The 25,449-nt window shown below is 46.5% G+C and overlaps 1 protein-coding gene across 3 annotated transcripts in view; it reads left to right on the forward strand.

Annotated features, from left to right (window-relative positions):
* LOC119167666 (uncharacterized) overlaps nucleotides 1-25,449 on the forward strand; it is a 266,980-nt gene that overhangs the window by 219,409 nt on the left and 22,122 nt on the right. The window lies entirely within an intron of this gene.

Genomic DNA, 25,449 nt, shown 5'->3' on the forward strand with positions numbered 1-25,449 from the left:
GGTAGAGAGACTAGCACAAGGCTCTTTAGGTGCAGCCTACGAAATGCGCGGAAAGACGTAGGAAAAAAAACAATTGCCGCCGAGCTTTCGGCACGGGCAGGATGGAGTTCACTTTAATAGGGATAAACGACATGTTGGTGGAAAAACTTTTAGTTATGAGTGGAGCTCAGTGGAACGGTTCCCTCAGTTTTTTTTTCTTGTTAGATGCACTCAGTGAGCGAAGAATGACGGTTATCACTCTGTGTAACAGCTTTATCGCTCCAATGGGACATCGCTCTCAGCCATCCATGTAGACGTTCAGGAAACGTAGAGCGATTATGGATGTCCTAATTGCCGTAAAGGTAGAGCAAACTGTGCCATTTAATGGAATTACATGCTAAAAAACATCGCTGCAGGTGTTGAGAAATGTCGTGGTAGCGGAATGAAATACGTTTTTACTGCTTTAACTTGTGCACCTAAACACAAGATCGTAATTTTCGTATATATTGTTTCTGTACCGATGAAGACGCCATGACCGTGAGTCGCACGCCACAAAATTGAACGCAGTAGCAGCTCTTTATGGCCAGAAAGGTACGTCAACATAACTTCAAGACGTGACGAACGTAATGTAGAGTGGGAAATTTTCGAAATCTTATAAATAGCGCCTATTTGCAAATTTTATTTTGGGCATGCAAATGGACGACCATAACGTCCTTTGAAGTTGAGCATCTTGCAGTAATTACTGATTGATTTATTGAATCATTTAAGGACTTACTTTTCTTGGCTCTTCAGCTAAGGTAGATATTCAAGCGAAATTGCAAGCTTGAGAGGAGGAGGAGGAAATAACTTTATTCAGAGTCCGGCGAGTAGATGGGAAGGGCGAATGGCCCCGCCTAGGTTACGGCCAGGAATCCTTGGCTCCTGGCGGCTTCCTCGGCTCGCTGGATGGCCCACATTTGGTCTTCGAGAACGCGGCTGAGCACTTCAGCTTCCCAGCGCGCGCGAACGCTGTCACCAGAGGCCGCATACTCGTTATGGGCACTAATACCTCTACATTCCCATAAGATATGCTCCAGAATGGCTCTGGAGTCGCACCACTTGCACCTGTCCGTTTTGTATATATCAGGATATATAATGTGCAAGAGTGCACAATTCGGATACGTCCTTGTTTGTAACTGCCGCCATTCGACAGACTGTCTTTTTGTTAATTTTGCGTGAGGAGGCGGGAATATGCCCCTCTGAATTCTCTAATGTTTTGTAATGTAATTGTATCTGGTCAATCTGCTTCCCACTTCAACTCGTCCGCCGGGCCGTAATCACCGGAGAAGGCTGGGGTGGCACTTGAGAGGGCGGCTCGGTCAGTGAGCCCTCGAGCTGCGTCATGTACAGCCCCGTTGTTGCTGTCCCCCGCGATGGCATGAGCAGGTGTCCATATAATATATGTATTTCTGGGGCTTGTTCGACACCCTCCTTGTAGAATACGTAGTGCCTCCGGGAAGATGTAGCCATTGGCAAAGTTTCTCCTTGCCGTTTGAGAGTCACTGACTATCTAAACGCCAGTCTCTAAACGCCAGGCATTTTTTTCAGATCGAGGACGAGGAATATGGCCCGTACATTATGGGAACGCGGGGTACCCCACAGGGAGCAGTGTTATCACCGCTCCTTTTCAACATTGCTATGATGCGCCTCCCAAGCGAATTGGCCAGGATTGAAGGCACACAACACGCAGTATATGCCGATGATATTACAATCTGGACCACTGAAGGGAGCCTTGGTGAAATGCAGGAACGCCTTCAGCAGGCCACATCCATAGTCGAGGCGTATGCCAACGATTGTGGACTCCAATGTGCTCCAAACAAATCAGAACTTCTGCACGTTAGAGCGAAGCCAAGAAATAAGTCAGCCATACACATCTCCTTGTCTGGGGTTCCCATCAGAGAGGTGGAGGAGCTCCGGATTCTGGGCCTGTTCATTCACCACAGACTCGGACCGGACTCCACTATAGCGAAACTCAAGAGAATAGGTGAACAGGTAGGGCGCATGATCCACCGCGTTTCCAACAAGCGGGGTGGTCTGTGGGGCAAGAACGCGCTTCGGCTCGCCCATGCCTTCGTGACTAGCCGGATCCTCTACGCCGTCCCATACCTTCGCACTAACAAGCAAGAAGACGAAAGAATAGATGCCATCATTCGTAAGGCTACTAAACGAGCTCTGGATCTCCCGGTGGCCACTTCCAACGCCAAACTGAGGGCGTTAGGTGTGCTCAACTCCTACCAGGAGTTGCGGAAGGCCCACCTTATGAATCAATATACGCGGCTCGTGCAGACGGCTCCCGGGCGCCACCTGCTGAACCGCTTACATATACAGCACACTTGCACTGCAGAGGAGGCGGAGCGTATTCCGGAACTGTGACGGCATATGCTCTCGGTCTCTCCACTCCCCAGTAACATGGATAAGCACGCGCACGAAAGCAGAAGACAGGCACGGGCTCGGACGCTTGAGAGGCAACACGGCTCCCGACCTGGTGTATTCTACGTAGATATAGCGGGGCCTTCGCCCACGAGATTTTACACGGCCTGTGTAGTTCACCGGGAAAAGCATGTCAATGGGCTCTCGTTCCGAGCACTAAATCCAGAGCGCGCTGAGGAAGTCGTGATAGCGCTTGCTGCTGCGGACCCCAACTCGAAAGTTATCATCACGGACTTCCGGAAAGCATGTGCTCATTACTTGGTAGGAGAGATATCCCCCCTAGCCAGCCAAATTCTAAAACGGGCTCTCACTGATCCAGCCCCGAAACGCATCGTGTGGGCTCCTGGCCATCAGGACTTACGAGGTAAAGAGGCCGCTGACGCGGCCGCCCGAGCGCTTACCCACCGGGCTCCTCACCTTGGCTCTTATGACTCGGAGGCCAATACACCGCTGCTGCGGTTCAAAGAAACTCTGACCTATTATCGCGACACTCACCGCCTTTACCCGGCTCCTGCAAAGGGGCTGAGTAAGGCGGAAGAGCGAACTCTAAGGCACCTGCAGACAGGTACTCTACTCAGTCCTGCAATCCTAAAACATTTCGATGCGAACACAGATGGGCGGTGCCCACACTGTGGGGAGACGTGTGATATCTTCCACATGGTGAGGGCATGTCCGAAAAATCCCAACCTACCCCCTTCCCCTACCCCTTCCCGAGAGGCATGGGAGACTGCCCTCCTCAACTGCTCATCACTAGAGTCTCAACGGGCTCTGGTGAGACGGGCGCGAGTAGGGGCCTCGTCATGCGGTGTCCCAGACTAAGGACGCCGACCATGTAGCGGGGTCATGCTTTGGCCCCGTACCTCTCTCTTTTATAATAAATGTTTTTCATCATCATCATCACTGACTATTACGATTGCGTTTGTCTGAGCTACTGCAAGCGCTATGGCTATCTCTTCCACTGTCTCGGTACTTGTGGTGCGTATCGTCGCGCATGTCGTACAGCGTTTGTTGCAATCGATTACGGCTGCCATAAACCCCCGTCTGCGCTTGTATCGACCAGTCTCTACGAAAACTGCGTCCTTGTCATTACCGAAGTTTTTTTTATTTGCTTTGCTCTTGTCTCTCGTCTGGCCTTATTGTGTTCGGGGTGCATGTTTTTTGGCAAAGGGGGTATCATCGTTGTTTCTATGGTCTCTCTTGGGATGTTCACCTTGACGCCGTGTTGTGTCTGATACGTTATCCCTAGTCTCTCTAGGATATGTCTTCCTACTCGTGTCTTAGAGAGACGTTCATATTGCGCCGTACGCTGCGCCTCAATGATCTCATCCATGGTATTGTGCAGGCCTAGCTGTAGCAGTTTGTCGGTGCTTGTGGTAATTGGTAGCCCTATGGCTAGTTTGAATATTTTTCGAATGAGGCAGTCTAACTTGATCTTTTCTAGGAGTTGCAATTTTAAGTACGGCGCAACGTATGCAAATCTGCTTATCACGAATGCCTGTATCAACATTATCGTGTTTTCCTCCATCATGCCTCTGTGCTTAGTTGCTATCCTTTTTATGAATCTCATTATTTGGGCTACAGTTGCATTCAGTTGGCTGAAGGTTTCTTCGTTGTTGCCCTTGGCTTCGATGAGCAGACCCAGTACCCTGATCCTGTCGACTATGGGTATGGTTTTTCCATCGGCTGTTCTTAAATCTAATTCTTCTCTATGAGTGAGATCTTGCAGGCAGTTGCCTGGTTTGCGACCTCTACGAGTAGGTCTGTACAGCAACAGCTCTGATTTTTCCGCAGAGCAGGCTAGCCCAGTACCTTCCAGATACCGCTTGACCGTTTAGACTGCTGTATGAAGCGTTTCCTCTATTTTACTATCACTCCCACTTCTAATCCACAGGGTGATGTCATCTGCATATATTGTATGATTCAGTCTTTTGATTGATTGCAGTTTGGTTGGAAGTCCAACTAGGGCCAGATTGAATAATATAGGCAACAATACCGAGCGTTGCGGCGTACCTGCACTGCCCATCTCAATTTCCTCCGAAACTAGGCCCCCTATCATGATCTGTGCCTTCCTTCCCGTCAAAAAATTACGCACGTAATTGTACGTCCGTTGTCCCAGACCTAGATCATTTACCCTTTTTAGCACCGTTGTATGGGTTACATTATCAAAGGCCTTCTTGAGGTCTAACCCTAGAATGGCCTTTGTCACTGTTCCCGGATTATCTATAATCTGATATTTTAACTGTAGAATTACGTCTTGCGCTGAGAGGTTCCTCCTGAGCCCTATCATTGTGGGTGGAAGCGCATCCCGGTCCTCGAGATAGGTGATTATCCACTCCATAATTACGTGCTCTATGAGTTCCCCCACGCAAGATGTGAGATATATGGGTCTCAAGTCGGCAATCTGCAGTCACTTGCCTGGCTTCACTATTAACACGATTTTTCTTCACGTCTTCCATTGTTGCCGAATCTGTCCTGCTTTCGAGGATTTGGTAATAAATTGAGGTAACTTAGTTATGAACTCGTCATCCAAATCGCATAGCGTTTTGCTAGTTATGCCATCTAGTCCAGGTGCTAATCTAGTATTGAGTTTTTGCGAGGCGTCCCACATTCACCGATCTCGTTGTCTAAATCATCATTTGCCAGCCCTGTGTAATCAGGGTGGGTAACGGGAACCGCTTGAGAGATGTATGTTTTCTTGATTTCATTCAGAAAAGTTTTGCACAGGAGTGTGTCTCTGAAGCCAATGCAGCCGCTTTGTTAAGCACCGCGTATTTATTCATCTTGATTCCTCTGCCCCAAAGGTAGAAGAAGATAATTATAAGAAAGCAACAGCAAAAAAAATCAGTGGAGAAGAGCAGGAATGAATGGTAGACAGCGGATAAGACAGCTCAAATTATTGACGTGTCCAGTTATCAGTGTAAGCAATCGGAGAAACCAGCAAGCAAGGAAGGCCAAGTTTAGGGAGGAAAAAATATCGGCAAACTGCACGGGGTCTTTCGCGTGGACGGTGTTAGACAAACGGGTTTTGAGTTGATATACAAGCCAGGAGACAAGAAAATTGCCCTATTGTACTTTATAAGACGTGTATCACATATCAGCAGTGCCTTGATCTGAGATTTACCGGGCCGGCAGAGCTAACAATGCTTACATAAGTATGTTGAGCAAGGCTTAAGTTGGCCTTATTTTTTATTAGGTATTTTTTCTCTGTATGGTCTCCTGATTTGACGTGGCAATCTATCTTGAAATCGTGTCAGCTTAACCACCAGTGCTTGGGCCTACAGCTAAATATATTCCACCTGGGCTACACCAATTCGTGACAAATACTTTCTTCTGCATGTTAGTTGGGGTGTCCTTTACGAACGCTACTGTTTGTAACGTCAGAACGGCAGACATTGTGGCATCTGACCCCTGCGGCAGTGACGAAATCATCGAACACATTCCATGCTAATGTCTACACCGATCCTTTGTTGATGATTCATTTGTGGGGTTTTACGTCCCGAAACCACAATATAATTTTGAGAGACGCCGTAGTGAAGGGCTTCGGAAATTTTGATTACCAAAGGATCTTGAACGTGCACGAAACTCTAACCACACGGGTCTACAGCATTTTCGCCTTCATTACAACAACCCATGACAAACAATATTTCAAGGTAGGTAACTTGGGGTGTCTTTTACGAACACCACTGCTTGCCGCGTCAAAATGACAGACATTGTTGCATCTGACCATTGCCGTGTTAACATATTCATCGAACACATCCAATGCTAATGTCCGCGGTACAGCTTCCCAAGACAGCGTCTCTCAACAGTTTCTGCGCACTTCGACGATTATTCACTCAGTCAATAAGTGCCTGAAAGGTCAAGCACCACGCCGTATATTGATATGTTGTGTTAGACGTCCAAAAACCACCACCGCTCCACTACGGCAGAGACGCCGTAGTGGAGCGTTCTGGAAATTCAGACCACCTGCGGTTCTTTAACGAGCATCCAAATCTGTGCAAACTGGCCTACAACATTTCCGCCTCCATCGGAAATGCAGCCGCCGCCGCTGGGATTAGATCGCGTGACCTGTGGGTCAGCAGCAGAGTACCTTAGCCACTAGACCACCACGGCGGGGTGAGCGTCACGCCAGAAAGCGATGAACGCACGGTTGAAGATTTGCACGAGTGACCCGATCCGTTGAACGATTACGAAATTTTTTGGTGTGTATGTATTTACTTCTCTCCGTTTCTGTATCTTATCTTCCTCACTTATCTGTGTCGCTTTTCCTTTCCCCAGTAACGACAGGTTTTCCCCTGTTGTACATTCTTTCCATTTCTTCTTTTACACTTGCTCTACATTCTCTTCCCCTTTTGTAGTTGTGCGAGAGAGATGAAGACGTGAACCAGTGTTGCCGGACGCTTATGAGCAATAAGGGAAATACTCATTTAGAAGAGGAGCGCAAAACAAGCGGAAACATAATAAACTTTCTTATGCTCGAAAATAGTTTATGATAGTGAACGATCCTCATGTACCATGGAAGAATGTAGGAATCAGTTGTTTTTCACAGCAAATATATTCGCAACAATGGAAAATGGCTGAGCAGTATCGTGATCATGACAGAAGAGTAACATGATATCATTTTAGATACCTTTATTTATTGATTGATTTATTTACATTACCCTCAGAGCCCGTAAAGGCGTTACATAGGGGGTGGGTAATATTGTCACAATGCAGAAACAGCAGCAGTCGAATCCAGGGAACTCACTTTAATTGTATTAGAATACTGGTAAACTGATCAGAAGAGAACCTCGTCTTCTTCACTCGCTGCGCGTGTTCTTCCTTGTTCTCTTCGTGCTGCATATTCAATGTGGCATTTGCCCCCCTCCAGAGAGCAGCGTCCCGATGCTCTTCTACAAAAGACGGTGTAGTAGATGTATGATGTAAATCAGTCCGAAAAGTAGGGCTTCATTCGCACAACGTGCACGATTTCTGGTTTTTGCTGGCGAGTTGTCGAGGGGTTGTCAGGAACGACCACGTAATTAACGTCGCTCAGGCATTGCCACATTGCCACATTGAATATGCCACATTGAATATGCAGCACGAAGAGAACAACGAAGAACACGCGCAGCGAGTGAAGAAGACGAGGTTCTCTTCTTGTACGATTTCTCGTATTAGTTGGCGCAAAGAATCTTCGTCGGGTGTTGTTGCTGTGGTAGAGGCTGCCACGCTGATCGGTGCACTGTGGGTTGGGCGGTCATACTGGCGATAACGTTGATGCAGTGCGCGTTCGATAGATGTCGCCTCCTTGGAGAATTCATCCACACTTGTAGGCGGGTTTCGTACGAGGCCAGCGAACAGCTGCTCTTTAACGCCCCGCATGAGGTGGCTAACCTTTTTGGCTTCGGGCATATTAGAATCTGCTCGACGAAATAGCCGCGCCATGTCCTCAACAAACATCGTAACGGATTCATTTGGTTTCTGAATCCGTGACTCGAGGAGACGCTGTGCAATTTCTCGTCTTTCAGTGCTCGCGAACGTGTCGAGAAACTTCTGCCGGAACTCGTCCCAAGACGACCACACGCGATTCGTGAACCACGTTCGGGCTCCGTCTTGAAGCGGAAAATAAACGTAGCCCAATTTCTGTGTGGTGTTCCAACCGTTAACATTCGCTGTGTGCTCGAATTCCTCGAGCCAGTCATGTGCATCCTCATATGTGTTTCCGTGGAATACAACCGGAAGTCGAAGGTTCAAAACAGTCACCTGTGTCGTGCTTGGGCTGGACATGTTGGGGCCAGTGCTTCCAGGCGCCGTCATGCTTTCTGGCACAGTCACGCTTTCCGGCAATGGACCAAACTCCGGGCTGAGGCCTAACAGGCGCCGGCTGCTGCGGTGAACGGGGATGTCGATGCGCGGAAGTCTTCCTTGACCAGATGCGGGGCTGTTGTCAGGCGTCCCGAACATTTACCCAGCACCTCCACCAGTGTCACAATGCAGAAACAGCAGCAGTCGAATCCAGGGAACTCACTTTAATTGTATTAGAATACTGGTAAACTGATCAGAAGAGAACCTCGTCTTCTTCACTCGCTGCGCGTGTTCTTCGTTGTTCTCTTCGTGCTGCATATTCAATGTGGCAATATAACAAAAATGCAGCAATAACAGAACACAATAATACAACCAATTAATTAGAATACATGTTCATACAATGTTCAGTTATTAGAGGCTTAAGATATGATCGGTTAGTGCAGTCTTGAAGGATGACACGTCCTCAATGGAGGCGATGGAGGGGGAAGGTGGTTCCACTAGGCACTGGTCTTTGGCAAAAAGGAGTCTGAAAAAACGTTAGTACGGCAGAAAGGAATAAAAACTTTATACTGATGATCAAGACGTGACAATATGTATGAAGGTTGCGAGATGAGTTCCTGCTTAAGTGAATTATTTTTCTAAATGATTTTGTGAAAAAGGCATCGACGAGAAATTTTTCTTCGAATTAGCAAATCAATTAGTCCAAGGTTTGATTTCATTAGTGAAACGCTAGATGTGCGGGTATAGTTTTAATTAATGAAACGTGCTGACTGATTTTGAACCGACTCAATGATTGCTAATAATGTTTTTTGACCGGGGTAGCACACATTTAACGTATACTCAAGCTTAGGTCTAATTAGCGTTTTATACAGTATTAATTTTAAATGGGAGGGACTTTAGAAAAAACTCTACGTAGGTAGCCGAGAGATCTGTTGGAATTGTTAGTGATGTAGTTGATGTGCGCATGCCAAGAAAGATTATTGGTTAGCTGAAATCTGAGATATTTATATGAGGTTACGTAATCAAGATTGATGTTATTGATGGTATAGCCGAAAGAAGTGGATGAGCCAGAGCGATGCGAAAAAGACATGATTTTGCATTTAATGGAATTTAGGAACATTAGCCTTTGTGAGCACCACTTATATATGTTATCTAGGTCTGACTGAAGAATAACGTTATCATGCTGATTAGTTATTTTACGATATAGAACACAATCGTCGGCAAAAAGTTTTATATGGCTTATAATAACAGTAGGTAAGTCGTTATTATAAATTAAAGATAGCAATGGGCCCAAGACGCAGCCTTGAAGAACACCTGACTTTACGTGCCAGCGCGGGGATGCAGCATCATTAGCGCACCTTTAAATGTCTGTTTTGAATGTCTTTAGAAAGCCTGTATCGAGAAGCATTTTCTAAATGTATTTGTATCACAGTAGCGAAATAATTTTAGGACGCATCGATTGTATTGCCATACAGTGAAAAACGTGGGCATCTCGTTACTTTTTTCTTGCGAAAGCAATAATATGAACACTCTCCGCCTGATTTCGCCGCTGGCGCCGTCGTCGACATGAGCGTCGCCGTCAATGACCGTATATGTATACGTATCTATAAATGTGAAAACACTAGAACGAAAAAATCCTCAAAGATGTCTGTGCGCAGCATCGAACTTCATCAAACACCTGAGTCATGAATTCGAGGCAATAACTAGTGAGCCACCGAGGAGCACGACCTGAAACGCTCAAACGGCAAGCTATTTATATCTACCACTTACCGCTAGTGATGGGCATCTCGAGGGAGGGGGAACTATCGTGTTCATGCGAAGCATGAATGAGAATTGTTGATATGTCGCTTTAAAATCAGCACAATAATACGACGTGGAGGCAAATGATGCTGTACATGAGTTCCGTGACATTATTTTCATTATTGGATGTGTTGTTTACCTTCGTCATCTATTCACGTCACGTGATACCAAATTTAGTATATGTGGAGCTAGCAAACAACCACGAGCACGCTATGAGCGTGGTATGTCATCACGTCCTTACATGATATGCGTGTCAGGATTATGTTTGCACCAGTCATATACTTTCGTCTTCCAAGGACGTGACGCAACACCAAATCTGGTATATGTGGAGCTAGCGAAACGTTTGCGAGCGCATCATAGAGGGCCCAATATACTCTGATGTACTGTTGACGCGCGCGCACGCTGGGCACAGCGACGCTACATTAGCGAAACGTGAGCACTCTATAGTCTGACGCCAGGCGCGACCAGTATCCGTCGGCGCGGTCCACCGGCAACCGGCGCGAAATGCGACATGCTGCATATCGCGCCCATGCGTTACTCAGACAACACTCCGACTCCCTCTTTTCGCGATGGAGGGACGCTGGACGCACTGAAACACGCATGCGTTCAAGCTACGCTGCGCAGCGCGCGCCTGCGAGTATGTGGCAGAACCAGTGCCAGGCGTGGCAACGGCAGCATGACGCGACGAAATGAACGCCGGAGCACACGTACACCGCGTCATGTCGAAATGTATTGTCTTCTTGACTGTGGCATAAAGTCATGTTCTCACATGACACGCATTTGATGATTATCATGATTGCACCAGCAGCATACCTTCGTCAACGATAGGCGTCACGTAATACCGAGTTTGGTATAGGTTAAGCGCCCCGCCGCGGTGGTCTAGTGGCTAAGGTACTCGGCTGCTGACCCGCAGGGCGCGGGTACGAATCCCGCCAGCGGCGGCTGCATTTCCGATGGAGGCGGAAATGTTGTAGGCCCGTGTGCTCAGATTTGGGTGCATGTTAAAAACCCCAGGTGGTCTAAATTTCCGGAGCCCTCCACTACGGCGTCTCTCGTAATCATATAGTGGTTTTGGGACGTTAAACCCCACATATCAATCATAATATAGGTTAAGCTAGCGAAACAGCCGCGAGTGCGTCATGAGCGTGGCATGTAGTCATGCTATTATTTGACACGCATCTTCTGATTATCATGTTTGCACCAGTCAGCTACTTTCGTCATCCGTTCACGGACCGTAATACCAAATTTGGTATATGTGACGCTAGAAACAGGCGTGAGCACATCGTGAGCGTGAAACATAGCGTTGTAGTCATGTTGTTAGATGACAAAAATGTCATGATTTTCATGTTAGGGTCAGTCGCTTGGGTTCGCCATGCAATGATGTCATACTGTACCAGTTTTAAAAAATACCGTGTGAACAAACCACCGCAATTGCAGCAGGACCACGAAATGGTAATAATGACATTTATGACATACATGTCATGATTTTAATGTTATGACTAGTCAAATATGTCTTTCCTACAGTCATCTTATAACAAACCAAGTTTGGTATTCATACCATTATCGAAGCGGCCAGGAGTGCTAAAAGTCGTAGGCGGCTAGATAGATAGATAGATAGATAGATAGATAGATAGATAGATAGATAGATAGATAGATAGATAGATACTCTTAAAGCGCTAAACTTCGCGAAGAAATGCTACACATTTAAAAGAGAGAAAGAGGCTATGTGGGCCTACATCATTCAATTTAAAAGTGCCTTGGAATACTTTTTCAAGTAACCATGTAATAAACTCGCAGGAAGAGCTTGTTGCCTCACGAGTTCAACGTCGCAAAAATTTTAAGAATCCGTTTTGTGGGAGTGGAGTTACAAAGGTTTGTCGCATGCTGCAACGGCATTCTCTATTTTCTCGTCCCGACGAAAGCACTGGAGCGATTGCAGGGCCACAGAAAAACGTTATTTGGATGTTGTGACCTCGAGCACTTTTTTTTTGCTTCAAATGCGTGGCTTGAAAAGTGTGATCGCGCGCGCATATTTGCGTGAACGAATAGCGGCCTCCCGAGGCAATCTCGGTAACGAGCAAGCGCGCCATGTTCAAATTCGCCAATGGCTGATAAATGGGCTCGCTACGTGTGAGTGTTGGGTCGATAAAAGAGAAAACAGTTTTCAGCTGACTTATAGAATTTATCGTTAAGTCCAGGTCACGTGCTGCGCTATACCATTTGGCTAGCGTGTTTTCGGGAGCCTCAACTATCGATCGGCAGCGTTTTCTGACCATGCTAAAAAACTGTTGCAGGGTCCTTTTAAAACCACGGGGACTGTGTGAGCGATATAGGAAAAAGAAAACTCTACAACTAAATTTTAAAATGAAAATAAAGAGAGAACAAGAAAAAAAAGCTGGCCCGTATCTGCATGTTACACCGCAAACGTCATCGAAAGACGATAGTCTTGCGTCTGGAGTGTGAACAAAACGTTTATTAGATGTTCTGCGCAAGAAAATCGGTAAATGGTTTTCTAGAGGAGCTGCGTTAGAGTGCCTTGAGCGTGCAGCGGAGGCGAACGAGCGCATCAAGTCACGTCACACGTGAGACATGAGCACTATCTGGCAGTTATCCTGGAAAAAGGGGCGCGCGCCGTGCGCGCCCGTCTCTGAGGTGATAAGGTGTAGAACACAAGACGACGGGTAGGTGCCACCACTGTGTCATCTTAGCAAAGTGTTGGAAATACTTGCCGTTTCATGCAAGCGTTGCATGGCCAGCGCAGCGTTATAAAGGCTACGATCCCTAAAATTATTCGTGTATACCTTTTCTAGTAAAAGAGAGATAGAGAGAGATAAAGATGCAAGGAAAGGCAGGGAGGTTAACCAGGCGCACATCCGGTTTGCTACCCTGCACTGGGAAAAGAATGAAGGGGAGAAAAGAAGTTGCAGAGAGATAAGAAGGTACACACAATCACGAGCACACTCGGGGGAGCACACACAGTCTACAGGCGGTTGCTCAGATTTGTTGACTATAAGTAAAGTAGGAGGGCTTTAGTCGCTTTCTAGAATCTTCTGCACACAAAATTGTCTGGAGTCACGTTGATTCAATACCATCCGGAGCTGGCATCGCTGTGTGTCAGCAAGCGCAGCTGCACAGGACGTGTTCAATGGTCTCTTCAGCTCCGCAGTTGTCGCATGTAGAGGTGTCTGCCATACCAATGCGAAAGGACTAAAGCTTTGTGAATGCAACACGAGTAAAAAATACACATACATAATATTGAGGTGCTGGTATGGTGCCTCAGATATACGCAATACTTGCTTTTAGGGGCGAAGCTCCTTAGAGCGTGGGCTGTGCGTCCCCTGTAGCCTGTATGTAGCCACCTCTAGTTTAGTTCTTGCAGTGTTCACTAGATGGCGGTACCGTCCCCTGTATGTAGCCACCTATAGTTTAGTTCTTGCAGTGTTCACTAGATGGCGGTACCGTCTCCTGTATGTAGCCACCTCTCGTTTAGTTCTTGTAGTGTTTACTAGATGGTGGTACTTGTAGCTGATGATGAAAAGATGCAAGATGTTATAAACTAGAAAGCGGTACTTGTAGCTGATGAAAGACGCGAGATCTTATAAAATAGGAATGATGTCACATATGGCGCGTGTCATTGGTTGAAGGCAATCGTTCGATTTAGTGCGGCGACGTACGCTAGGGGGAGCGATGTAATAAAATCGAGTGGGCAAAATGTACAGAAGATTCATGGTTTACCAGGTTTACCTCCGGAGCTTCGCCCACTCATCATCATTCACTTCGTGGATATGGCGGAATTTTTTTATTTGAGAATGCCACAAATATGAACGCTGAAGCTTGAGCAACATTGGTAGGCGCTGCGAATGGGGTCAGCCGTTTGATGTATCGGCTGATGCCCTTCAGGGTACCCAGTACCGTTAGAGGGGACAAACAGACAAAAGTACAGACAGCCAGACAGACTAAAATATAGGCGTCGAAGGTCCCCAAGAAAGACTATTGTCTTCAAAACTTTGGAGCCCGGAAAACCCAACCGTGCAGTTCGACGGCGCCTGGCTGCCACCGACGCTTGCGAGGGCGAGAGGGCCTCCCTTGCTCCTTGAAGACTGTGGTGGCGGGTTGCACCATTTGAGGAAGAGAGGCAGGGAGCTGCGCTAGAGTAACTGTATAGGGACCATATACAGTTTCTCTAGGTTGCACAGTCTCTTGAAAAGTTTACAGATGACCCTCAGCTGTCTCTTTTTGCACATCGACCGTTCATGGAACGAATGTGTGGTTCCCTTAATGAATGCGTAAATTGGGTACTCGAAAATACGTACAGAAACTGCCCGCAGCTGTCAATATTCAAAACGAATATTGTGATCCTTAAAGGTTGGACAATTTTGAGCTAACAAGCGCAATGCGTAGATAAGGTGTTCACGACCATGTCTGCCAAAACTTGCAACGCTACGCAACGCGAAAATGAGTGAAATTTCAAGATGAACGCTGCTCTCCCTTTATTTCGCACGCGCTCGCGCAGAGAAAGAGGGCATGACGTGCGTGTATTTATTGGCCCTACGTACATTGCGATGCAGTGACGTTGGTCCTCTACGTAGACGGCTATGCTCTGACGTTGCCAACAGTGGAACGTGACATGGCGAAAATGATTTAGCACAATACGCGTAGTTTTTGCATTTGTTGCTTGAAGAAAATATTAAATACTCAGATAAACAATGAGATGTATTAAGGGAATGTGAGCATTCCTTTTTGTCATCTCCCCCTGTAAATTGCAACGTGATGCGAGACTAATTCGTCAAAGTTTCACATGCGTTTCTGTCCCCGTGGTCAGCGCATCGAGCAAACGACCGTGGTGGAATGCTGCTACGCGTTCGAGCACTCATTATGCTTATCTATTCTACCACGTCTAAGCCAGCGTTTCCAAATGATCCCGCCGAAACAGGCAGTACACATCTAAACAACGCTGCTAAAAAAAATAACGCCGCTCGCGTGCATGGGGGTTGGCCTTCTTCGAGCACGTCATGCACACGTGACCTCTTGGTCGGATGCCGGAGAGGGTGGGGAAGAAATTCGGCTTGCAAAGGCTACGCGAAGGAGCAGCAAGGGTGTCGAGCTCGCCTCCTCTCAACCTCGTTCCGGGCCACTTAAAAAAAAATCAGTTCTTTCAGCTCGTAATGAACCGATTAAAAAAAATTGTAGCGAAATGCTCCTCATCGGCCACCCAACAACTTCCACAGTATACAACCGACGAAGGTTTGCGGGGGAACCACGAATGGGCTAGCCAAGTGAAAGCTCTACTATTGCTAGAGTAAGCCAAATAAAAACGGGTAGAACCACCAAAAAAAGTAGAAAACGTGTTGCCACAGTCTCACCAACAGTCGCTGCTGGTAATCGAAGAAAATCCGAGTTTTTCAGCAATGGCAGACAAGCGTGTATTTTTAAAGACGATAGTCTTTCTTGGTGACCTTCGACGCAAAAATTTTGGTCTGTCTGTCTGTCTGTCCGTCTGTACATTAGTCATTTTGTTCTCTCTTAACAGCATCGGGTATTTGAAACGGCCGACCCCACCCACAGCGCCCACCTATGTTCCTCAAGGTTCAGCGTTCATACTCGTGCAATTGCCAATTAAAGAGCAATTATTGCGTGTGTCTAGGGCACCTTAACAACAAGTATATATTCTGCATGTGCGCCTTTTACTACAAAAGGCATACATAAGTAATTTTAAAGACCGTAGCGCTTTACACGCTGCGCTGATTATACAACGCTTGCATGGAAAGTCGAGTATTTCCAACGCTTTGCTAAAACGAGACGGTGGTGGCACCAATCCGTCGCCTTGCGTTCTACACCCTATCACCTCGGAGGCGGGCGCGCACACCCGTCTCGCAGCTACGCACTCTGATTGATTGATCTGTGGGGTTTAACGTCCCAAAACCACCATTTGATTATGAGAGACGCCGTAGTGGAGGGCTCCAGAAATTTTGACCACCTGGGGTTCTTTAACGTGCACCCAAATCTGAGTACACGGGCCTACAACATTTCCACCTCCATCGGAAATGCAGCCGCCGCAGCCGGGAATCGAACCCGCGACCTGCGGGTCAGCAGCCGAGTACCTTAGCCACTAGACCACCGCGGCGGGGCAGCTACGCACTCTGTTCTTGAAAAAAAAATTGGCGCAAATCTACATGTTACACTGTAAGTGTCGTCGAAAGACGATAGTCTTGAGCCTGGAGATAGTGAACAAAACGTTTATGTTCTGCGCAAGAAAATCGGTGAATGGTATTCTGAAAGCGCTGCGTTAGAGTGCCTTGAGCGTGTATCGGAGGCGAACAAGCGCATATAGGCACGGTGGACACTAGCGCTATCTGGCAGTTATCTTCGAAAACGAAGGCGCGCGTGACTGCGGAGAAAGATGCTCTCCAGTCTTGGAGGTGATAAGGTGAAGAGCGCAAAGCGACGGGGAGGTGCCACCACCGTGTCGTCGTGGCAAAGCGTTGGAAACACCTTCTTGAGCATCGCAATGCACTGTCAGCGCAGCGCGATAAACACTACAGTCCTTATTGTGTGTGCCTTTTCCAGTGTAAAAGCAGACATCCAAAACATAGACGTGTTGTTATGGCACCTCAGATATGAGCGATATTTGTTTTTTTTAATCGTCAATGACACAACTATGAACGCTAAACCTTGAGCGGTGTTGGTGGGTGCTGCGGATGGGGTAGGCCGTTTGATGCCGTTTGAGGTATGGCTAGGGCGGACAAACAGACAAATATACAGACAGACAGACACACAGACAGACAGACAGACAGACAGACAGACAGACAGACAGACAGACAGACCAAAAATATTCCATCGAAGGTCTCCATGAAAGACTATCGTCTTTAAAAAATTGGTGGACCCCACGTACAGTGGGAATCGATGATATGCGAAGCAGGAATGAGCAACGCTGCTATGCACTTTAAAATCAGTACAACGTTAAGAAGTGGAGATAAATGATGCCGTATATGACTTCCGTGTCATGGTTGTCATATTTCGATATGTCGTTTACACTCGTCATCTTTTCACGTCACGTGATACCAACTTTAGCTTATGTGGAGCTAGTGAAACAGCCGCAACCACGCTATGAGCGTGGTATGTCATGTTCTTACATTACAAGCGTGTCAGGATTATCTTGTTTGCACCAGTAATATGTATCGTCATCCATTCACGTCACGTAAGACCAAATTTGGTATATGGGGAGATAGCAAAACGGCTGCGAGCACATCATGATGGGCCCAATATACTCCAATGTAGCGTTGGCGCACGCACTCGCTGGGCACAGCGACGCTACGTTAGCAAAACGCGAGCACTGTTATTGTCTGACGGCAGGCGCAACTGGCGCGACCTGCGTCCGTCGGCGTGGCCCGACGGGAACTGGCACGAAATGCGACATGCTCCGTTTCGTGCCGAGGCGTTACCCAGCCAACACTGCGTCTCCCTCTCTTCGTGACTGAGGGACGCCGGACGCTCTGAAACTTGCATGCGTCAAAGAAACGCAGTCGGCGCTCACCTGCGAGTATATGGCAGGAATGGTGCCTGGCGTGGCAACGCCGGCGTGACGCGACAAAATGAACGCCGGCGAGCACGTGCACCGCGTCACGTCGAAATGTATTGGCGCTTTTACTGTGGCGTGTTGTCATGTTCTCACACGACACGCATTTCATGATTTTCATGTTTGAACCAATAACAAGCCTTCATAATCCATCGACGTCACGTCATACCGAATTTGGCATATGTGAAGCTAGCAAAATGGCCACGAGTGCATCATGAGTGTGGCATATAGTCATGTTTTGTACACGACACGCACCTAGCCATTATATTATTTGGATGTGTCATTTACTTATGTCGTCCGTTCGCGTCCGGTAATACTGAGTTTGGTACATGTGAAGCTAGCGAAACAGCTGCGAGCGCGTCATGAGCCTAGCATGTAGTCATGTTACATGACACGCATGTCATGATTTTCCTGTTAGGGTCTGTCGCTTGTATTCGCCTTGCAATCATGTCGTACCATACCATTTTGCAACATGCCATGTGAACGAAACCACCACAAAAGCTGCAGGACCTTGAACTGTAAATCATGACATTCATGTCATGATTTTCATGTCATGACTAGTGAAATGTGTTTTTATACAGTCATATCATGCCATACCAAGTTTTACATTGATACTATTATCGAAAAGGCCAGGAGTGCTAAACGTCGTAGGTGGCTAGATAGATAGATAGATAGATAGATAGATAGATAGATAGATAGATAGATAGATAGATAGATAGATAGATAGATAGATAGATAGATACGCTCAAAGTCACCGAAACTCGCTAAAAAACGCTTCGCTTTTAAAACTGCCAGATGGCGTTCATGTCTCACGTGTGACGTCACTTGATGCACTTGTTCGCCCCTGCTGCACTCTCGAGGCATTCTAACGCAGCGCCTCCAGAATACTATTCACCAATTTTCTTTAGCAGAACAATAAATAAATGCTTCGGTCACTCTCTCCACACGCAAACCTATCGTCTTTCGACGACATTTGCAGTATAAATGCAGATACGGGGCCATTTTGTTTTCGCTTTTCTGTCTGCCAACTGATTTAGTAGAATGGCGAAGGTTTAACTGCTCCTAAACAACCCGCTTTGTTGATCTGGTTTATCGTTCATACGTGCTGACATTGTCAATTAAAAAACGAATACTTAGCTTCTTTTAGCTCAAGATCAGTACGTGGTTATTAGGTGGTATGTTATTTTATTTCTAAAACGCGCAGATACCTAAGTATAAGGACTACAGTTCTTATTACACGGCGCTGGCAATGCGACGCTGTGCCAGAAAAAACGGATGTTTCGTATGCTTCACTAAAACTACTTGGTGCTGCTGCCTACAAGTGAGCTTGCGTCCTAGATGGTGATGATGATGAACAAACTTTATTTATTTGCAGAAAGGTCCTCCTCCCCTTTCAGGTGCGAGTGGAGAAGGGAGGACCAAACATAGACGACGGCCATGATCCCATGGGCCCTGGCGTCGTCTTCGGCCTGCCGTATTAAGCGGGCTTGTAATTGAGAGTCAGAGCTGAGAAGCACTGTATCCCATCCACTCCCGTCTGGAAATTCGCCTCTCATGGGGGCCTGTGGGCATGCCCATAAAATGTAGCTTAAGTCCGCCCTGTTGTGGCAAAATTTACACTTGTCCGACTGAAGTTCCGGCACGCAGCGGTTCATTGTTACCGGACTAGGAAACGTGTGGTTCTGGAGTAGGCGCCACACCGCCGCCTGTCCTTTGTTCAATGACGTGTGTGCGGGAGGATAAATTTCCCTGCTTAGCCTGTAATACTGCGTAATATCTCTGTAAGTAGTCATCCGCTCAAATCTCTCATCGTCCTCCCCGTTCGACCAGGGCAATCCAGAGGCTTGGTCTGTAAGTCCTCGAGCTGTCTGGTGTGCAGCCTCATTGCCGGGTAAGGAGGAGTGAGCGGGTGCCCAGACTGTATTGTTCGTTGGTCTTTGCATCCAGCCAATGTTCTTAAAGCTATTTGAGATATTCGCCCTCGTGCAAAATTTCTGACAGCCGTCTGCGAGTCGCTAAAAATTAGTGAAGTCGAGGTGGATGCTATGGCCATTGCAATAGCGGCTTCCTCCGCCTCTTCTGCAAAGCTCGTTCTCACCGAGCCAGTGACCTTATGATTTCCTTTGTAGTCCACTACTGCTATTGTCATGTTGTCATTTCCTTTGTATTTGGCCACGTCTACGTATGTGGTTTCCGGTAAATCTTTTACGTTGTTATGTATATTTTTCGCTCTTTCAGCTCTCTTTGATTTGTGATATTCGGGGTGCATGTTTTTTGCAATCGGTAAGATTACTAAACATTTCCTGATTTCATACGGGGTATCCTTTTTAACGCCAAATTGATTTGCGTAGTTTATACCCAGTTCCTTAGTATGGATCTACCTGTTTTATTCTCTGTTATTCTTTCATATGGCGCGATTTTTTGAGCTTCTATAAGCTCTTCTGATGTGTTGTGAAGCCCTAATTGAAGTAATTTATCATTAGAGGTAGTTATTGGAAGTCCGATCGTCTGTTTGAAAACTCGTCTAATGATTCTGTCAATCTTTTTTCTCTCGGCCACTTGCAGTCTGAGGTACGGAATTACATATACAATACGACTGATGACAAAAGCTTGTACCAGTCTTATCATATTATTTTCCTTCATACCATAGTGCCGGTTCGCAATTCGTTTAAGTAGACGCATAATTTGCTGCGCACTGGTTTCAAGAAATCTAATCGCCTCTCCGTTATGCCCGTTCGAGCTGATTCGGAGTCCCAGAATTCTTATGCTTTCGACCGTAGGTATTGGTGTTTTTCCAACAAAGATTTAAATGTTAGGTTTTTCCTGGATACTTTTCCGCCCTCTACATGTCGGGTTATAGAAGAGAAGTTCCGATTTTTCCGATGAACATTGTAATCCTGTATGGGTGGCATATTCTTCTACAACATTCACTGCGGTTTGTAAAGTTTCCTTTATGTATCCGTCACTACCCTCTGCTACCCATAAGGTAATGTCATCTGCATAGAGGCTATGGTGGAGTCCTGGAATTTCGTTCAGTCTGGTAGGGAGACCTATCATGGCCACGTTAAAAAGAAAGAGGGATAGGACTGAGCCTTGCGGCGTACCTCTGCTGCCCAGACTAAACTCTTGGGATTCTGCTTCGCCTAGTATTATTCTCGCAGTCTGGTCAGTTAAAAAGTCTTTTATATAATGGTATACTCTATTCCCTACCCCTAACGCTTGAAGATTGGCAAGTATAGCTTTTTGTGATGTATTATCGAATGCCTTTTTAAGGTCTACGCCAACTATGACCTTTGTGTCGTGTGTATTGTGACCCGAATCAATTATTTGGTGTTTAATCTTAAGCATCACGTCCTGTGTAGACAGTTTCGCCCTGAAGCATACCATCGTATGAGAAAAGAGCTCATTGTCTTCCATATAATTTGATAGGCGAGTTAGGATGACTTGCTCTAATAACTTTCCTATGCAGGATGTCAGAGAAATAGGCCTAATACCTGTGTCACACGGGCGCGCAAAAGGTCTTTTAAGTAAGCGGTCTTTTACGAAGTTGAAAGACTTTTAACAAAGAGGTGTTTGCGACGCAGACACAGGGCAGCAATGATCTCCTTTTAGTGTTTTCGTTCGAAGACGCAAGCGAAAGCGTGGCGCTAGCAGTTAAAAGAGAAGCAATGAAAATTAAACATTGTATCACGATGTACAAATTAGAGACTTGTTGCACTGCTCGTTTCTTCAAATATACTAAGGAATAACAGATGAAGAAACATCAATGTGAAAGTTTGTTGCACTAGTAATGAAGCGCGCATTCCTATAACTAGCGACGTGCACAAGTTCGTCTGGCACCACTGGGCTTTTATTTACCGTATTTGTTTTTCGCTGCTCTGGACTGCTCTCGACACGTTATGGGCGACCGTACGGGAGAAAAAGCGAGGATCGCAAGCCTCACGGCCTGCCTTCTCGCTCTGGAAAGCGAGGCAGACGTTGCAAAAGCCGCCAAGGAGAGGATAACGTGTCTGCTTCCGACCATTGCAGACGCTGCCTTTTCCGTGGGGCGCCGGATGCTTCATCTGTGGAGTTGGCCATAGACGCTCGGACTCGGACCACATGAATGACGGGCAAACACACGACTGCCACGCTTTCCTCGCTTGTGCAAAATGGCGCGGCGCGAGACCGAGCGTCACCACTTGATATTGCCGACGCGTTGTAGCTGCTTACGAGAGTAGAAAAGGAAATAACCATTAAAAGAGTTCATTACACCTTCTGCAGGATATGAAATTTGTTTTTACAAAGAGTTTTGGTGACAGAAAAATGAGCGTTTGCTCTTTTTTTTTCCACCACTCGAAAATTGCTGGCGCCCACTGGTTTCCAGGCTACTCATTCGGAGCCGTAAAAGACATCCGCTTACGAAACTCCGCTTACGAAAAAGACCGCTTCTAAAAAGGAGTTCGCTCTGTGCCATGTGTCTGCTGTCAGGAACTCCTTTTCGGAAAAAAACCGCTTACTTGAAAGTCATTTAAGCACCCCTGTGACAGGGGTATAAGAATATCAAGATCTAGTTTCTTGCCTGGCTTGGGAATCATTATGATTGTTGCCATTTTCCATTGCTTGGGTATCTTACCCTTTTCCCAACACTTGTTCATATATTCGGTGAGGGCTGTGATAGATTTGTTGTTTCAATATCTGAGCGTTTTATTCGTGATCTCCACGGGGCCCGGGGCGGATGTTGTGCTCAGTTCCATTAGTTCCGATCGTACCTCGGCCTCTAAGATGGGTCGGTCTAGGGAATCATTTTCCTTACCTCTGTACGAGCCTAATTGCTCTTTGGTTGTATCCCAATGTATCTCTGATTTCTTCAATCAGTTCTTCCTCCGTGCCTTTGTATTTACGGACAAGTCTAATAAAGTTTCGTTGTTGTGCGGTCTTGCTCGCTTCCGAGTCTATCAGACATTTTAACAGGTTCCATGTTTTAGAGAGACTCATTCGTTTTTCCGTCGCATCACAATTTTCCTCCCATTGTTGTCTGCATAGTTGCTCCGCGTACTTCTCAATATCTTTACTGAGAGTGGCTATCCTTTTTCTAAGGCGTTTGTTGTGTTTTTGTGTTTTCCGCCGTTTTTCTAGGCTCTCTTTTGCCTCCCACATATGTAGGAGCTTACTGTCTGTGCTTTCTAGTCCTTCTGTTTTCGGTATGGTCTTAGTTGCCATTTGAATATTTTGCTTACGTTTCCCTAGCCATTCATCTAAGTCTTCGATGACATCGCATGCTTTGTTCTTTCAGATTTTTTTAAAACTATCCTATTCAGCCATCCTTAATTCTTTGCCTCCTCTTTTACGTGGCCCTGCTTTAAACGTGGTCTCAATTATATAGTGGTCACTGCCCATATTTTTTTGTGTGTTAAGCCAATAAGGTTCGATGATATTCTTAGTAAACGTGAGGTCAGGAGACGTGTCTTTGAATACGCTGTTTCCAATCCTAGTTGGGAAAAGGGGGTTGGTTATTAACGTAAGGCCCTCCTGTTGGGCGTCGATCCAGAGATTTCTGCCTTTGATGTTTTCTTTGTCAAAACCGCATGCTGCATGCAACGCGTTGAAATCTCCTGCTATAACCAGAGCTTGCTTTTTAGTAATGCTGATCGTTTTTCTAAAAAGTGACCTAAATTTGGTTTTTTGTCTAGGGCTGCGATAGACATTTATTATGAATAGACTTTCACCACTCTTCTGCGGTGGAACTAACTCAACAAGAACATGATCGACATCGCAGATTTCTGTATCATGTTCTACCACCGTGAGATTTCTTCGCACAAGGGTTGTTACGGACGTTTTTTCATCAGGGGTGCCATAGTATTTGTAATTCGACAATTTAGCCATTCCTTCAGTTTCCTGCAAGGCGATGACGTCTGGTGACTCTTTTCCGTTGAGGAACTGTTGTAAGTTACCCCGTTTCCGGCGATACCCACGACAGTTCCACTGCCAAATTTTGTACTGATTACGTCGTGCCATGTCTAGGAACGGTCCCTTCCCCTGTGATTTAGATTACTTCGGTCGTAGTCGGCCGGTTGTGGGGTTTAGTAGTAGTTTTAACCGGGCCTGCTCCTATAGACCTCAAATCTGTTTGCGTGTTGTCTACCAGCGTTAGTCGATTTTCTATGCTATTTATTCTTTGTTTTATTTCTACGAGCTGCAGCTGCAATCCTGCGAATTGTTGTTGCAATACCTTAGTAAGTTCTCCGAGCATATTCTCGACTTTCTTTTCGAGGGGTTTTGAGAGGTCTTCAATTTCTACAGGAGATATTTCCTCTGCTCTTCGTTTCGCTGCATCCACTCCTGACTTCTGTGCAGGCGCTGGAGTTAAAATTCGACTACACGTTGCTGTGGAACTAGTTGACTCGCGCAGCTGATTCTGCCTGAGTTTAGCGTTCTCTTCCTTTAGTTGTTTTATTTCGTCCGTCTGTTTCGCGTTTTCACGGGTGAGTTGCTCTAGCATTTTCTTAATATGGTTTAGCTCTTGACCTTGTGTGGATCCTTCTGCCACAACCTCAGGCAAACTCCCAGACTGGAGAGACTCCCCTGATACCTCGCCCACCCAGCTCACCGTTTGTCGACTGCCACGACTACCGTTAGGACCCTCGTGGAACTGTCCTTGAGGTGATGTCGTTGCCCTTGTCTTGGATTTGGCCCGTGACCGGGATCTGTGTTGACGAGTGGACCTTGATCTGGATCTGGGTTCGTGTTTAGTTCCTTCTCTTTCCCTTTCGGCGTGTCGTGGGAAGGAGCTGGAACGATCTCTGCATCGTCCTCCTCTGTCCTGGGTGGCGTTGCCATTCTCCTCCATTGAATTTTCTGGTGTATACTCTTCCATTCATGCCTGTGTTGCTATAGTGTTCGACAAAATTTTCATTTCTCTTTGTTCATTGCCTTGTCGTTGTTCCTTTTTCCATCATCTTTTCTTCAAAAGGTACGGGGTCCTAAACAGTTCTTTGCAATTTCTGTCCCCTCTAAGATGACCTTTCCCGCAAAAGCAGTCCCTAGGGTCGCACTGGTGGTTTTCAGTTGGATTGAGCACCCTACAACCACGACATTTCTTGCTGTCAGTTTGTGGGCAGACATCCACCCGATGTCCAATTCGTCCACAAGTAGTGCATATTTCATATTGCTTCTTGTATAGGAAGCACCTTTATTCGGCACCACGGTAGTATACGAAATACGGCACAAACAACCCTTCGAAAACAATGACCACTGAGTCCGTAAGTCCCAAACGTCGTGCATGTAAAATCGTCGGGTTCCTATGATTGACCAAGTTTTTTTCTATGTCTTCTTGATTATCATACTTCGGTATTCCGTGGGTAACCCCTTTGGATGTGTTTTCTGGTGCTGTTACATAAGCGGCTGTAGTGTAGCTCTTGTCATCGATCATAATTTCCTTGATGTTGCTGTATTCCTTCGCATTGGTCCGACTAGGTTGGCTCATGATCATGGTATTTTGTCGCATGTTGATTCTGAGGGTATCTTCTCCAGCAATGTCAGGCTGTACTTTTGCCACTCGTAGAACACAGTCTCTTATGAGCGCTAGACTCTTTCGCGTCAAGTCCAGACCACCTCCTGGGCGTATTACAACCTTGTAATCCTCTTCTGGTAGTTGCGGTTCTTTTGGCACTGGCCGGTGATGCAAAAAATCCTTCAGTCTCCAAGACGCCTCTTTGGACACACCTCCCGAGTTCGTGGCTGGTACCGCGTTTCTCTTGTCTTCTGCCTTCTTGCGTCGTTAATGGGCCACAACTCTTCCTTGAGTGTCGTTGTACTCTTTAGGAGACAGCGTCTCCCCCTGAATTTTCACAACATCCATTTCG

The sequence above is a fragment of the Rhipicephalus microplus genome, chromosome 6 (genome assembly GCF_043290135.1).
Source record: "Rhipicephalus microplus isolate Deutch F79 chromosome 6, USDA_Rmic, whole genome shotgun sequence".
Taxonomy (NCBI): Eukaryota; Metazoa; Arthropoda; class Arachnida; order Ixodida; family Ixodidae; genus Rhipicephalus; species Rhipicephalus microplus.